This window comes from Lagenorhynchus albirostris, chromosome 4 (assembly GCF_949774975.1).
Source record: "Lagenorhynchus albirostris chromosome 4, mLagAlb1.1, whole genome shotgun sequence".
NCBI classification, from domain to species: Eukaryota; Metazoa; Chordata; class Mammalia; order Artiodactyla; family Delphinidae; genus Lagenorhynchus; species Lagenorhynchus albirostris.
Window position 1 is genome coordinate 32,874,265 of NC_083098.1, and position 16,696 is coordinate 32,890,960.

The window sequence follows — 16,696 nt, forward strand, 5'->3', positions numbered from 1 at the left end:
AATACAAGCTTTTAAACAGGGTTCTTGCTATATATTAAATTTGTTAACCCACAAAACCCCTTTCAGATTCTTTTTGGGTTGTGAAATTTCTAGCAAACCTTTTGACACTTATACAATTAGTTAACCCTCAATTGAAATCAATTAGAAAAATAGTATAATAGGATCAGAATCTTAATTCTGATTTTCACTGAAATTTTTACTTTTCCTGGATATATTTTTTTACATACTCTGGAGTGATTAGGCTTGTGCTAATTTGTATCTGTATATGGAAAAGATATATTTGAACCAACTTTCATAATTCCAGGTGTATTTTGAAGGTTAATTTAGAGCAAAAACAGGCAAACCACTTCATTAATGTTGATATTCCAGAAACAAAAATGGGGAATTGAAGTCTGGAGAGCTTGGGTGTGTTCTGTAAATGTGGCCACCCAGTGCCAGAACCTCAGCGTTGATTACGTTAGACTTAGGGATGCCTTGAGGAGAAGTGGCTAAACTCAGCACCGAAAGTCCGACCCTCAGCTGGCGTCCTTCCACAGGGCACTCAGTGGCCTGGCTGATTACTTACACACTTGTCACAGTATTGAACAGGGAAGTAACTATGGAGTCCATGCAGTCAGGTGGGTGCTCTGAAGAAAGAGTGAGGCAGATTCAACAGCTCGGGAAGACGTGCCCACGGAAATTACCACATGGTCAAAAAGTGTATAAAAAACTCGGAGAAGCTTATTTTAGACAAGAGAGAAGGTAGTGCTATGAGCAAGAGAGAGACTTAGGTGTTCTGTCGCTGGAAACCCAACTTAGGTCTTAAGAGACCAGCTGACATTGTGGCTGTTTGGCCCTTCTTTATTGTGCTTTGGGTCGATGAGAAATAAAGATACCCTAGGTGGAGCCCAAAGTATTGGCAGCCGTGTTGATTAGCTCTGTAAAGGTGTTTGAGACGTGTCGTGACACCAAGCTTCTTATTGCTTAAGAAGGGGGCAGAGCCTGGGATTTCAGGGTTCAAAGGAGAAATATGATTTCCCAAGGCAGTGTTCTCTGTCTAGGAACACCAATAATGAGATAATGGGGTCTCCTGGGAGCTTGTTACTCTCATTTTAAATGAATTGTCATCAAGTTATGAGTTTGTTGTTAGAGTCTTCCACAGAGGAAATAGGACTCCAGAGTAACAGTGATCCCTCCCCCCCCAATAAATGTAACAAAAGAACATTGGCACTTTACAAATGATTACTGTGGTAGCCTGGACAGTATTTCTCAGATGTGCTCAATAAAGATGTTTTTGGAACCATTACTTTAGGGTTTGCCATTGCATCTACGTCGTAAATGATGCAAGAAGAAGTTTCATTTGCTAAGTGTAGTCCTTCCCAATGCTTTCCCCAGAGTAGTGGGAATGGACTTTTGAAAGGTCTGCTGTGAGCATGAAAATTCTTTGAATTAAAAAAAAAATTAAAAATTTATTGTGAATTTTTAGTCATTTAAAAATGACTCACTGGTTATTCCTTTTTTTTTTTTCCTCCAGAAATCTTTTAATAAAATTCATGTTTCAGGAAGATGGCCGGGTTTACCTCCTGGCATTCTCTCTCTGCTCCACAGGTACTTATCCCAGTCTGAGAAGCATGGGTTTAGGGCCGTACCTGCTTTTTCCCTCACTCCAAGTCCTGTGGTTTCTACCCAGTTTGTCCAAGTAAACACGGCTCTGAAGGACATGAGGCTGTTGGGCTAAAACTAAACTTCTCCAGTAGAAAAGAGGATTTGCCACCTGTGGGATGTCCGGAGGAGCCCACGGCCGCTGTCGAAGGTAGTTCCCAGGGAGCAGCTTCTGTAAAAGCGGAGACACAACCTCCCGAGTTGACCTCTGTGAAAATGTGCACAGTAACTAATCCACGTTGATGTCGTGCCTTGTACAATGGTGACTTTCAGGGTCATGGTGCCCTGTGGATGTTGGTTCCTTTAGCTGCTGCTAAATCATTGATAATAGGTGAAGTCCAGTTTGAATAACATGCAGCAGTGTTCCAGTTGATAGTCACGGCAGGTGTGTGTATGTACTGTGAATTTTTTGTGAAGTCATTCTTCTGGGAACATGATTTATCTTTATCTCTCAAAATCAGGCCATGTTAATCCATGTAATCCATTCAAAACTGGATTTAAGTCATTGCCCTTGTACTTTATGGTTTACAGAGTACTTTCACATGCATTGTCCTTAAAAAAACAGGTGGATATGTGCTGGTATTCTCATTTTATAGATGAGGAATGAGTTCATAAAGGCAAAACAGTTTAAGATCACAGAGCTGTGTGGTGGCAGGACAGGCACATAAGTTGAGGTGTCCCCTTTCTAGATATGCTTGTCTACCTTGTCTCTAAAGTGAAATAGGTTAGAAGATCATTTTCACAACTAGATATACTGGTACCTGCTTTCTGAAGAAGGAGACTAAGTCGAAGAGTGATAGGTGAAAACAATTGAATTCTCTGGTGAGCTCTAGTAGTGGGGGGTTCCTGGGAAACCCCTGAAAAAAATGAGCATGGCTCTCGTAAGACAGACCCGAGCTGGGTCTTCAGTAACCCTTTACGGGGTGCTAGACGCCTTCTTCAGTTTACACTATTTCTGGGTGTTGCACACCCACTGACTGTCAGCTGCATAGCTTTTGGAATGGTCTGCAAAGTTCAAATCTGGAATTTTAGGATTATTTGTGGAACATACGCCACTGTCATGTGTGCTGAGAGGTTGCCCTCTGTCCTGGACGGACGTGCTATCCTGTTAGCTTGCTTTGCTTTGTGATTAGATATTTTCAGCTTCAGGTAACAGAAAACCCTGACCCAACCAGCTGAAACAATAAAGAATGTATTATGTCACCTAACAAGAAGCCGGGAGCAGGGTGGTGCTGGCTTGGTTTGCTGAGCAGGTGGATGTCAGCACCGGGCAGCCGGGTCCTTCCCACCTGTCTGTGCTGCTGGCTGCCGGTCCTGCCCAGCTCCCCCCGGGCCTCACGGCCTCCGGCCGCCCACTTGAACATCCATGGGCAGCCTAGGACAGCCTGCCTCCTGCGCCTCTTTCTCAGGAGCGCCCCTCAGCGACTTCCGCTTACGCCTCACACGTCAGCATGGGTCCACGTTCACCCTGAACCCCTCCCCGGCCGAGGGCTTGGTGGGGCCACTGGATTGGCAGGGTTTACCCCAGCCCTGGGGAGTGGTGCTCTCCGCACACTGCAGGGGAGAGGGGGAAGGAGGGGCAGGCCGGCTGCAGTAGTGCCACCAGCTGTCACTTGTGCCCAGTGCGGAGTGGAGGGGCTAGGGCGGCGTTTCTCAAAGCACAGTCTTGGAACCAGCAGAGTCAGCACCACCGGGGAACCTGTCAGGCCGGCTTCCAGACCCCACCCCAGGCCCAGCGTAATCAGGAGCTCCAGGGAGGGGCCTGCGAGCTGCTTTCACAGGCCCTCCAGGGGATTCTGATGTGGCTCAAGTCCAGACTTGGATGCCATTGGTCCAGGATGAGGCATCTAAGGGAGCACATTTCAAAATCCACCTTTGGCTGAAGGTGGAATAACGAGGTGCAGAAATGGTCTTGGAGGTGAAGCAGCGGGTGGCAGTTGGGAGACAGGCTGTGCTCAGTGCGGCTCCTGGTCGCTGGCCCGGGGTTTGAGCCAACCTAGGACTCCTGCATTCCTTTCATGGGACCAGCCTTCCGCCAGCCGATCCGATTTTCCTAAATGAGCTCTGTCCGGGGTGGGGATCGGTTCCCCCCCGTCGGGGTCCACTGTCCCCCAGCAGGCCATCGAGGTCGGCTTCCAGGGAGAACTGAGGAACTTTCTCTGGGATAATTCATTCATTATAAGGGAAGTGAGTCTGGCAAGAAACCTTGGCCCAGGAACAGAAAGTCTCAGTTATGGGATGGGAGTGGCCACTGGCAGTACAGGGTGTGTGTGTACTCGGGTCTGCCTCCTGGCCCAGCTCCCTCTGGGCACGTGGCTGTGTGTGTGTGTGTGTGTGTGTGTGAGTGTGAGTCTGTACGGGGCTTGTTGGGGCAGGACAAAGGATACTACTTCAGTAAAAACTGAAAGAAATGGGGCTTCCCTGGTGGCGCAGTGGTTGGGAGTCCGCCTGCCGACGCAGGGGACGTGGGTTCGTGTCCCGGTCCAGGAAGATCCCACATGCCGCGGAGCGGCTGGGCCCCTGAGCCATGGCCGCTGAGCCTGCGCGTCCGGAGCCTGTGCTCCGCAAGGGAGAGGCCACAACAGTGAGAGGCCTGCGTACCACAAAAAAAAAAAAAAAAAAAAAAAAAAAAAAAACCTGAAAGAAATGTTCTAAAAGTTCTGTGAGGAGCTGGGGTGGGCGGGAGCAGCACACTGAAGGGCACTTGCACATCCTGCCTGACCTTCCCCCCTGCCCCCTGGGTCAGGGGTGCTGGCCTGGCCGCAGGAGCGGGGCTGGTGCCCAGGGGTGGGTGGGAGCTGGAGAGAAGGGAGACAGTTGGGACCAGGGCCTGGGCTGGCTGAGCCTGCCTTGTGCTCCCCAAGCGGGCCACAGGCGGGGATTCCCTGGGGCTCTTTCGTGGTGCAGTGGGAGTGTCTGCCAGCGGCAGGGGCAGGACGGAGGAGGGCAGGAGGAAGAAGCCCAAGTTTAAGTGTGCTGTGTTAGTTTCCCAGGGCTGCCATAACACAGTACCACAAACGGGGTGGCGTAAAACAACAAAAATGTTTTCTCTCAGTTCTCGAGGCCAAGGTGTTGGCCGCTCTCCCTTTGAAACCCGCAGGGAATCCCTCCTTGCCTCCTCTTAGCTTCTGTTGCTTCTCCAGTGACCTTCGTGTCCCTTGGCTTGCAGCCACATGCCACCACCTCTGCCTTTGCCACACATGCCGCTCTCCCTGTGTGTCTCCGTGTCTTCACACGGCTGTCTTCTTAAAAGGACGCCAGTCGTATCGTGTCAGGGGCCCGCCCTACCCCAGTATGGCCTGATCTTAACTAATTATGTCTGCAGCAACCCTGTTTCTAAGTCAGGTCACATTCTGAGGTCTGAGGTAGGACTTCAGCACGTCATCTTAGGTGGACACGGTTCAACCTATTACATACAGAGACTCATTTGTGAGCCCTTTGAGGGTCCCCTCACCTGCTTCCCCTGCCCTCCCCGAACTCTGGGGCTCCCAGGAAGTAACTTTGGGTGTTGGACTGGCTGGGCGTTTTCATTCTGAGAGCTGCACTTACGGGTCACACAGCTTTGGGTTGCCAGGGTGCCAGGGACAGTGTTAGGGCCCATGGGTTTTCTTCCCGACTCATTGAACCTGGCCTTTTGGTCGAATGGGTTTTATTTCTAAATTATTTCTTTGTGTATCTGTAAGAGCATATCCATGGGAATTCTTTATTTACACAAAACTGTGGGCGCCGGGGACAAGTATTTTTTATGATTTTTTTTTTAACTTTTTTTAACTTGTGGGAAATAAGTGGGAAGGTTGAAGAATATTTCGGTTTACACTGAAGTTTAGCAAAGCCTTGAAATCAAACCACAGTCCTTTGATTAGAATTCAGAAAAATACAACTACTGAAAATGCTGTCAGGCCATGTGTGCTGTGTTGGGGCTGCATGTGGAAGTATCAGTATCTTAAACTTGCTTCATTCCCAATTTAAACCCAGCAAGTGAATCCTTGTGGGTGACGCACATGCTGAAGCACATCCCTGTGAGCCATTCATCGGTTTGGAGGGAGAATCCTTTTGTTCTTCCCTGGAAATGCTTGAATCAAGATGAGTCTCTTTCTGCCTCCGTATGTTTGGACTGCAGTGATCTGGGTGTCTGATAGTGCCAACAGTGAGGCATAGCTGCTGTTACTGTGGGTTTTTTTTTTAATAAATTCATTTATTTATTTTTGGCTGCGTTGGGTCTTCATTGCTGCGTGCGGGCTTTCTCTAGTTGCAGTGAGCGGTGGCTACTCTTCGTTGCGGTGCGTGGACTTCTCATCGTGGTGGCTTCTCTTGTTGCGGAGCGTGGGCTCTAGGCGTGCGGGCTCAGTAGTTGTGGCTTGTGGGCACTAGAGCACAGGCTCAGTATTCGTGGCCTATGGGCTTAGTTGCTCCGCAGCGTGTGGGATCTTCCCGGACCAGGGCTTGAACCGTGTCCCCTGCATTGGCACGTGGATTCTTAACCACTGCGCCACCAGGGAAGCCCTACTGTGGGTTTTAATACTTCATCCATCAGTCTGCTTTCAGGTGGATGGATGTCCCATCCCAATTGCCTGTTGGTTTGACTTTCATGTAACTTTAATTAGCAGATTCATGTTTTGGGAACATCTGATCTGTGATCTTGAAATTGGTTATGGTTGGCGTAATTCTTGGGTAATTAGGCGCTTTCACGGTGACTCCTCCAGTCATTAGAGGGCTGGGGTAATTTGAGGTTGAAATGTGAGAGCGAGGTGGAGAAAGCCCTTGCACTCTAGCCCTTAATCTTTTAATCCATTTAACCTGGGTTGTAAATTCAGGCTTCGTTTTAATTTGAAATGTGTTTAGGTAGTTGGGAATGGGTTTCATTAATTCACCACATTTAGACCATAATTAAGGGAGGTTATTCCTAATTGCCTAAACTCCTTAAAGTTAACCGTGGGTACAGTAAGGGTCCATTAAAAGCGTGTTGCTCCCCGTTGGAAACCGAAATTCCAGGTTGAAAAAGTGAGCTGACAGTTAAAGGGAACAAGCACGACAAAAACAAAACCCAGTTCAGAGGTGCGTCCTGGGCATTGTTTTTGTGAGTTCAGAAGTGTATTTGTGGCATATGGAGTAGGGTTCATGGACGCACAGATATCAAGTAACCTGGTCTCTTGTTGAGTTTAAGGACCATCTCTCACTTAAATGCACAACACTATCTACATTTTCTTTTCTTTTTGTTTCTGCTTTTGAATTGGGGCTAAAGGGGAAACTGGAGAAGGAGAGAGATGCTTCAGGAGACCTGCACACCTGTAATATTGACTAATAAAAGGAGAGAAGGGGAGAAGTAAGTAGAATAGGAAACTAGAACAAGAAAAAGAACAGCTAGAGGACCTGGATTGCATGCATTTTTTTTTTTTTTTTTTTTTGTCTATGCCCTCCCCTCAACTTTGGGATTTTGACCAGGTAGATGTGGTTATAGGTTTTAATAGTATGAAGTTAGATCTCCAGTCTTTTGTATTGTTTTCTCAGTGATCCATGTCAGTTTTCTGTCCCTCTGTAAGTAAAATCCTTCAGGAGGTTGGTAAAAATCACTTTTATTCGTGTAAATCTGTTTAGGGACAACTTTACATATTTTGTTGCGTTAGTTACTTTATTCCAGTTTGTATGGTCTGTGCATTTATTTTTTTTAAAACATAGTAAAAGCCCTCCATACACATTTAATATAGTTAATCTCTGTATTACTTTTTAGTAGTACAGGTGGTCTCTGACTTACACTAGTTCAGTTTACAATTTTTCAGCTTTACAATGTTGCCAAAGTGATACGCATTCAGGATTTCCCTGGTGGCACAGTGGTTGAGAATCCGCCTGCCAATGCAGGGGACATGGGTTCAAGCCCTGAAGATCCCACATGCCATGGAGCAGCTAAGCCCGTGCGCCACAACTACTCAGCCTGCGCTCTAGAGCCTGCGAGCCACAACTCCTGAGCCCACGTGCCACAACTACTAAAGCCCATGTGCCTAGAGCCTGTGCTCTGTAACAAGAGAAGCCACCGCAATGAGAAGCCTGTGCACTGCAACAAAGAGTAGCCCCTGCTCGCCGCAACTAGAGAAAGCCTGCGTACAACAATGAAGACCCAATGCAGCCAAAAATTAAAAAAAAAAAAAAAAAAAGTGATACGCATTCAGTAGGAATTGTACTTGGAGTTTTGAATTTGCATCTTTTCTCGGGCTAGTGATAAGAGGTACGATTCACTCTTGTCATGCTGGGCAGGGCAGCCGGAGCTCCCACCAACCCCGCCATCACGAGGGGAAACAGCCGATACAGACAGCCATTCTGTGCCCAGACACCCATTCTGCTCCCCACTTTCAGCACAATATTCCATCAATTACATGAGATACTCAATATTTTATTATAAAATAGACTTTGTGTTAGATGATTTTGCTCAACTGTCGGCTACTGTAAGTGTTCTCATCACATTTAAGGTAGGCTGGGCTAAGCTGACAGTCGGTGGGTTAGGTGTATTGTGTTTTCGACTTATGATATTTTCAACTTAGGATGGGTTTGTCTGGATGTAACCCCATGGTAAGTGGAGGAACATCTCCACTTACTGCTTTTTTGTAGAGTACTCTTTTTTTAAGGTTTCTTTTGGTTTCCCAAATAAGGATTTTTGGTTTCCCAAATAAGGATTTTTGGTTTCCCAAATAAGGATTTTTAGTATCTACGAATTATTTACGCTATTATAGTATGTGAGTTTTCTAAACTTACATAGCTTTTGGAGGCTGTCCCGGTGAGAGCTGTGAAGTAAGATGTGAGACTCAGGTGGAGATGGGAAGGATGACCAGAGGGAGGCAGGGCATTTTTCCCATCCTCAAGGTACTTAGTAGCCTAGGGGCTGGAAGATGTGCTTGGAGCCAGACCCTCTGGGTTTGGATCTCACATCCTACTTATTAACAAGTTGCCAAAACTCTGTGCCTCAGTTTCCCCTTCCCTCAAATGTGGGTATTATGACTAGTACCTGCTGCAGTTTGTTGTAAGAATTAAGTAAATACACGTAAGGTGTTTAGAACAGTGCCGCACACGTAAGCACTCCAATATTACCTGCTGCGAGATCGAGAAAGTTGTCCTCATTTTAGTTGCACCTGCCATATAACATCAAGGGACCGTGCTCTGGCCTGCACCTGCCCCTTCTCCAGGGAGAATCCTTTTTTTAGGAATTGTTGCATTTGAGAAGCCAGTAGTAGTGCGGCTAAGGCTGCAGGCTCAGAGTTTGAACCCGATCTCTGGCTTTACCAGCTATGTGATCTTGAGACTCAGTTTTCTCATCTGTAAAATTGGGACAGTAATACTAAATACTTCACAGTCACAGGATTGCGTGAGGATTAAAAAGGTTACGTGTAAAGGAAGCTCTTCAGAGTGGAATACGCAGCACATATCAAAGTGTGTGTATGCTTTAAAGAAGTTATACTCTGTGTCTTAAGGAAACAGTAGGCTAAGTTTACCAAGACATACTTAAAATGATGTTCATCTTTCTATGGTGGGAAGAAATTAGAAACAACCTAATTTATTTTGGGAAAGAATTAGAAACAGCCTACGTGTCCAGCAGTACATCCGTATAGATAATGTCGTAGTGAAATGTTTGTGAGAGAAAGAGGTTCATGATACTGAATTTTTAATAGAAAAAAATTACGGACAGATGTTAACTAGACTTATGGTGGTGCTCATTTTGCAGTATACAAATATCAAATCAGTGTGTTGTACACTTGAAACTAATATAATGTTATATGTCAATTGTACTTCAATAATGGAACCATTTATCTCTTCTTTTTTTTTTTTTTTTTCCGGTACGTGAGCCTCTCACTGCTGTGGCCTCTCCCGTTGCGGAGCACAGGCTCTGGACGCGCAGGCTCAGCGGCCATGGCTCACGGGCCCAGCCGCTCCACGGCATGTGGGATCTTCCCGGACCGGGGCACGAACCTGCGTCCCCTGCATCGGCAGGCGGACTCTCAACCACTGCGCCACCAGGGAAACCCTGGAACCATTTATCTTAAAGAGTGATGTTGATTCAGTGGTTCTTTGCCAGGTTCTGTGATAGGCTTCCCCCTATATTACTTTGTTTTGTCCTTATGACACCTCCCAGGGATGCTATCCCAAACGTGGAACTACCTGTGCGATGCTGCACAGGATCACTTGTGTAGTCTGGAAGAATACACTTGAAGTAGTTCAGTGTTTTCATTTGGTAGTGAAGTGTTGTTTTTATTTTTGCCTCTTATGCCGTAAGATACATGAAAAAATAAGACATCTTGGCTTAGGGAAACTCACAATAAGGAGGGGAAACAGACTGAGAATAGCTAACCAGGGTCCCTGATGGCATCTGAGCACGGCAGCCAGGGAGAGCCCCTTCGCTGAGGCAGTTCGCATCCCGAGGTAGACCTTGCTTGAGGCTGTCTCACCTGGAGAGTGGAAACTTGTCTTCTTGCCAAGGAGGATTATGAGGCCTTGGGAAAGGGAAAATCGTGCAGAGCTATTTATTTACCAGGAGCTGTGGGTTAGAGGGGCTGGGAGAGAGTTGGCGCCCTACTGCGCGTGAGGTGATGCCCTGACGGCGGCAGTGGCGTTGGGGGCCCTGCTTTGCCAGGTGTCTGCCCTTTACTTGCTCCATCCTGGGGAGGTGTGAGGGGGTCCTGGGGGAGGGGTAGCAGCTCTTTACCAAACAAGTGTGAACTGCTTCAGCCTGTTCAGAGGATGTGGCTGTGCCTTGGCTTAGGGCATGGAGGCCAGCCCTGGCCAGAGGAGAAGTCTGAAGACAATTCCTCGAGGGCCAGCAAGGCTCGTGATGCCAGGCCAGCCGCGCTCTGGGGTGGGGTAACCAAAGACAGAAAGTGGTTGGTTGAAGAGAATCCTGTTTGGAGTGAGGGTGTCAACATAGATCGGGCTGTGGATTTAATGGTTAGGAATTCTCTAGAAAGGTATCAAATAGTACTTGCCTAGAAGCTGGGTCTAAACTACAGTTTCAAAAAAAAACCCATTTAAAATCACTGAATGCTGTATTTAAGCAGAATTTGCTGTAGGAGCTTGGAATACAAATGATGAACACAGGCTGCTCTGTTACACTGGGGATGGAGAGGCCCACTGAGGCAAAGGGATATTTGCCTTTCAAGAAGCCCCCACTGTGGGGAAGGCCACCCCCTCCCTCAGCCCCAGGGGCTGCTGGCAGTTAGCCTGAGTCGGCGCCCTCTGCATAGACGTGTGTGTAGTGACCATGACAGCTTCATGGTGGTTCCCTCGCCTTTGCCCTTGACCGATCTAGGATTGGACGTTACGAGGACAGTTTTGAAGGGATTGTTGTTTGAGGACTTTGGGAAGGTTTTCCTCACGTCTCCAGAACAGCGGTGGGGCTGTGATGCTGAAGGAATGGCAAGGCGGGAATTCGACGATGTCAGTGAGTCGTGGAATCAGCCTGCCCGGGACCACCTTCTCCGGGACGTCAGGTCCTATGAGTCATGTGCGAGAAATACTCCTGTTTAGCTTGTTCCGAGTCAGGCCTCCTGCTGCTTGTGTTTTAGGCGCCTCTCCTCCAGCCCCCAAGACAAACTGGTCACAAACCCGTGACTCCGTCACCCAGTTTGAAACTTTTTGCTGCATAGGGTCATCTACCTGGAGAGTTAATTTGTTTAAATTAGGTCTTATATTTTATGTTATTCGTCATTGCAAAGACCTATTTTTGAAGCCTGCATCTCAGATAAAGCATTTTCCACGTCACAGTTGAGTCACGTCTGCTGGTTCTGCTGTAGAAAAGCAAGTTAATTTGGGCGCTGAACTCACAGCCTTGAAATTAGAAGGTGATGACAAACACTAGCGCCTGGCTCTTCTCAAAGACTGTGCTCTTTTCCACTTTTTACCATTTCATCTGTGTTCGCAAAGATGCCTCTCAAAATGCAGAAATACTTATATATTTTTTTCTTTTTCTCGTGAAACATTTCAAACATGAAGAAATCTTTTTTTTTTTTTTTTTTTTTGCGGTATGCGGGCCTCTCACTGTTATGGCCTCTCCCGTTGCGGAGCACAGGCTCTGGATGCACAGGCTCAGTGGCCATGGCTCACGGGCCCAGCCACTCCGTGCATCAGCAGGCGGACTCTCAACCACTGCGCCACCAGGGAAGCCCCATGAAGAAATCTTGAAAGAATTGTAGAATGAACGTCCAGAGGCACATCTCGTAGATTCAGCTTCTGTTAGCATCCTTAAAGCTTTTGGTAGCAGAGGCCAGTGTTCAAGCATTTTGAAGTTTCTGGCTAAATTAAGAAAAAGGCTGTGTTGCCTCCTTCCCTGCCTTTTTATGTTTCCACATTTAAGGCACGGCTCCTTTTCCATGTGCCTGCCATTCTCCGAGTCTGTGTAAGTTTGAGAAGGCGGGTGGGAGAAGAGGGCAGAGGCTGGAGAGAGAGCATCTCACTGTATCCACACACACTGCTCAGTGGGTCCTGGACAGAGATGGGGGTCCCCAGGAGGCCTGTGCAGGGAGCCCTTTACCTCCAGCCCTTTATGTGCTTTTGCCCCCCAAGAGGTTGGGGAGACCGTGAGGGGCCTTCCCCGGCTAGGAACTGTTCCTCAAAGTCCACTCTGGGCAGAGAAGCAGGGTTGCAGCTGCAGAGCCAAGGGGGCCGAGGCCAGCTCTCCTGGCTCTCCCACTCTTTTCCGGCTCACTACTTAATTTGAAATCCTGGAACATGTGTTTTAGTGAATTGGTTCATAAAAATGTTTTTTGCAGGATTCTGGAATAGAGGCTGCACCTTCTTTAGTACAGCATACATGGATAATTGCACTATGTGAGAGAGAGAGAGTGGGTGTAGTGTGTCTTTTTGGAGGTGGGTAGGGAGGTGGAGGGTGAATACACGTCTTTTAAACTCTGTCTTCACAGGATGCAAATCGTTTCCTGCCTTAGTATTTATTCAGAGTGCAAACAAGGAAGACCTGAGATCCCATGATCCTCTGGGACCCCAGGCTCTTCTCACTCGGCCCTTTTGGACAAGGCTGGGCCCCCCGCTTGACTTCATCTTTTTCCCTTTCAATCCCTTTGGAAACTAGTGGTTAGAAGCTGGAAATTGAGAAGTTGCCATTTAGAAGTTTATACAACATATGCAGGAGAGTCTTTTCCAAACTTTACAGTTGTGTCAGCTTGGAGCTTTTGCCAGCCCTTCTTGAAGAAAAACCCAAAACCCTCTGGAGTTAAGAGAAACCTCCCAGTCGTGCACAGCAGGGCCAGTTCTGCCTTGTAGTGTGGAAGCCTCACTGTTTTTGTTGTCTTTCTGTTGGAATGCAGTCTTACGTAGAGAACTTGGGCTGCCTCTGATTTTCCTAAACCTTTACCTGGCTTATCCTAGACGCTTTTTTCTTTCTTCTATCAGTATAGAGGGCTGGGTCAGGCCTGAACTCACTGTTTCATGGTGCTGAGACTGCGCCTTATGCTTGGGACCGCTGGTCCTGGGCCGTCCCTTTCCCATGGTCAGGGATGCTGAGATCTCAGGCGCTGGAGCCCCCATAGGCCCCTGGGGGTGTGTGGAAGCTGCCCAGCACCCACCCACCCAGCAGCTTGCTATGGCCAGGCCACAGCGTGTCCTCTGGAGTCTCAGGCCCGGTGGGAGTCGTCTAACCCTCTGCCGATGAAGAAATCAGTGCCTTTACGGCGTCCTCTACACTTGATTGGTTCCTCAGCCTCGGCTTGAACGTGTCGGGTGATGGGGAGCTCACCGCCTCTGACACTGACTTCCCGTCGTTGAGCGTCTCGTGGCTGAGCTGTCCTGCGATGGGGTTTCCCGTCTGCCGTCTTGGCCTCCACCAGCTGTTTGCAGTCCGCCTTGCGGAGCAGTGCAGAGCACGGCCATTCTCTCTGCCGGAGGACAGATAGTTCTTCACAGATTTGGAGGCGGTTGTCAAATCTCCTCTCTTGGTTGATTTTACCTAATTATTTTTTAAACATCTCCAGGCTAACTTATTCCTCATGCTTTTCAGCTCTAATGTTAACTTGGTCAGAACTTTTTTTTAGTTTAACTTTGGCCAGTACTGGCTAAAGGGGTTCAGTTGAGATCCCAGGGATGCCATATGGAGTGAATTCATTTCTGTTTTTGTCTGGACTCTTCTGATCTAATGAAGCCTAAGATTTCATTAGCACGGCTGCACTGTCTCTTCCCACTTAGAACATGATGCAAATGCAAAACAAAACAAAACAAAAAACCCTTAAGCCTTTCTTTTTCTCTTATCCTTTTTCTTTTTACCAGTTCTCTTTCTCAGTACATACTTAGGTAGTTAATTACCTTCTTTAAGAAAAACAAAACTTTAAGTGTAAGTGTTTACATTTGGTCTTGTTAAGGTTTCATCTTGTTGATTTGGACCTGTGTTAGCCTGTTGAGCCCAAAGAAGAACACACACACACACACACACACACACACACACAGACACACACACACACACACACACACACACACACGTACTTTTTTTTCCTAGCTGTGAAAATGGGGCCCCAAGTGACTTCGTCTCCTCTCTCTCCCAAGACCTCATTTAAATATGACAGGATAGAAATTTAAAAGGTAGAAAGAGCCCATAGTAAACAAGTGTTTGGGAGAGGAGTTACCAGTTGATAAGAAATTTCCAAAAAATCCTGGAAGATTGAAAATGGATGAAGATGGTAACTGATAAGGAGACAGAGAAAAGCTTAAAACATGACGATGAAGGGGGTCCACCAAGCCTGCTGTGGACTTTCAGAACAGCAAGGAGAAGGGGATGGTTCTTGAAGGTTCTTCTTGGGAGGTGGGTGTGGATTGGTGGAGAACAGGTCAGGTAGCTAATGAAGACACCACAGGGGTCTTCTGTTTGACTGTGCAGGATGCCTAATGAGGACGTGGGACTTAGCATGCCCACCTCACAAGGTTGTGGCCAGTATTAGATAATGTGTGCAAAGCATCCACTGTATTTCCTGGCACGTGGTAAGAGCTGTCCCGGTGTGTGTGCAGGTGTCACTGCTGTTGTTACTATCACTGCATCTACTGTGCCGGGGAAGCAGTGTATCAAGACTAGGATCAGCTTCACGAGACAGACAACTCAGTGGCATAAACAAGATAGAAGTGGGTAAAATGAGATAGACGTTTACCTTTAGATTGCTTATCTGAGAGTGCAGTGGGCAGGCCAGGGCTGTTGTGATGGTTCCGTGCTCACCAAGGTTGTGGCTCTTCTGTCTCTTGGTCTAAAATGACTGCTTACCCTGCAGGGTCACGTTCGTATCCTCTCCAGGGAGGAAGAAGGAGCGGCAGTAGCATTTGGCTACCCCCCCCTTTCCCACCTTAAGGTCACTTCCTGGAGGTAGTCCCCAAACTTCAATATACATCTTATTTCCAGAACTTAGTCACATGATTGCATCTCAGTCAAAAGGTAGGCTGGGGAAAGGAGTCTGTTCTGCAGCCGCGTGCCTACTTAAGCATTTCTTTTAAGGAGGAAGGAAAAAACAGCTCTTGTGGTTGGTAGCTAGCATCCTCTTTGTCGCAGTAGGCTTTAATTATCAGTACACCAGATCCCACACTTCTGGAGTATAAGATTTGTTTCAGCTCTTTGGGACTTAACACAAAGGTCCATTGATATATTAACTTATATGTTGGTCCACTTAAGAATTATGTGTTAAACTAGGCGTTAAACCACAGAAGCTTTTAATATGGCTGAAATTCATTTAAATGGGCTCCACTGAAAAAGTTCAGTTTAACCTTACTTTCGAAAAGATCTGCCGATACGGAGAAAATTGGAAATTACTGAGACTGTCTTGTGAGGCTGGTATTAGTCATACAGTACCCTTTTGGTATGGAGACAATTTGCGCAGATTCCTTTGACTGTTAGAGGATACTTGCAGCATTCAGTGTTTATAACTTCTTGTTATTTGATCTCTCTGCCCTGGGAGTGCTCTAACTCTCTACTGTCACTCCTGGGAAATCTGCATCTTAGATTTTTCACATTATTCCCGTCTGTTCGGAGGATAACTACGGGGTCCATGACCCTGTTCCTAGAGATGAAATTTCTAGAAAGCCAGTTACTGCAAAGTCTCATCTTGCAGGACGATCTTTTTTTTAAGTCTTCCTGACTATGTTTATTTCTCTTGACCCAAATACTTGAGATTTATTTTTAGTTGGCAAAACTCAGAGATGCCTAAAGGTTAATCTTAAACTGTATAAACTGTATATTCAAGCAAAGACATAATTTCAGTTTCTCACACTTAACTCAGAGAGTACTTTCTCACTTAGGAAATTTCTCAAGAACCTTAACACTTAACAAATGTTCGTGTGGTGTTCTCCATTGCTGTAACTTTCTTGTTCAATTCATTTGTTCCCTTATCCCTTTTTAGAATGCAAAGGAATTTTCACATTTCAGGGATTTGGTTATTATTCCTTCTTGCCCTTGGAGCATAACATAGCTTTTAAACATAAACCAGCACAGGGTTAACCATATTAGGTAGGATAGAATGGAGTAGGCTAAGTGGCGCAAATGGACAGCTATTTAAAATATAGCAGGATGAGTAGATTCTGTCTCGGTGACTGTCGTTTTCAAATTCAGTCATTATTTTTACTAAATTCTATTTAAAGCAAATACTAGGATATAAACCAAAATATTAAATAGTTAAGAAAAAATGTTAGGTGTATATTAAATTCATGCCTTAATTCAGTTTCATGGCCAGAGCTAGGACAAGGATTCAGGGAACCTGGCTCCTACAGCTTGCTAGTGATGCGATTTGGGGCAAGTCATTTGACTACCGAGTTTATTTCACTACAGACAAAATAAGGCTAATGTCTGCCTTGCCGGCCTCATTGCAAGAATTTAATACTATGCTGGTTATGGAAGTGCTTTGAAAAAGATTGAGGGTCATGAGTGTAAGGTTATGTTACGGAAGAATCACAGCTGAGACTAGAAGCAAATCTTTAATAAGGAAAGAAAAAACAGAAAACTCACCGCTTTTCAATAAATATTGTTTTCAAATATATTGAAGTCTTTGCTTTTATTTTATTTTATTTTTATTTATTTATTTTTTTTGCGGTGCGCGGGCCT

At 46.4% G+C, this 16,696-nt stretch overlaps 1 protein-coding gene across 6 annotated transcripts in view; it reads left to right on the forward strand.

Annotated features, from left to right (window-relative positions):
• TMEM131L (transmembrane 131 like) overlaps positions 1-16,696 on the forward strand; it is a 160,126-nt gene that overhangs the window by 16,852 nt on the left and 126,578 nt on the right. The gene's annotated exons all lie outside the window — the stretch shown is intronic.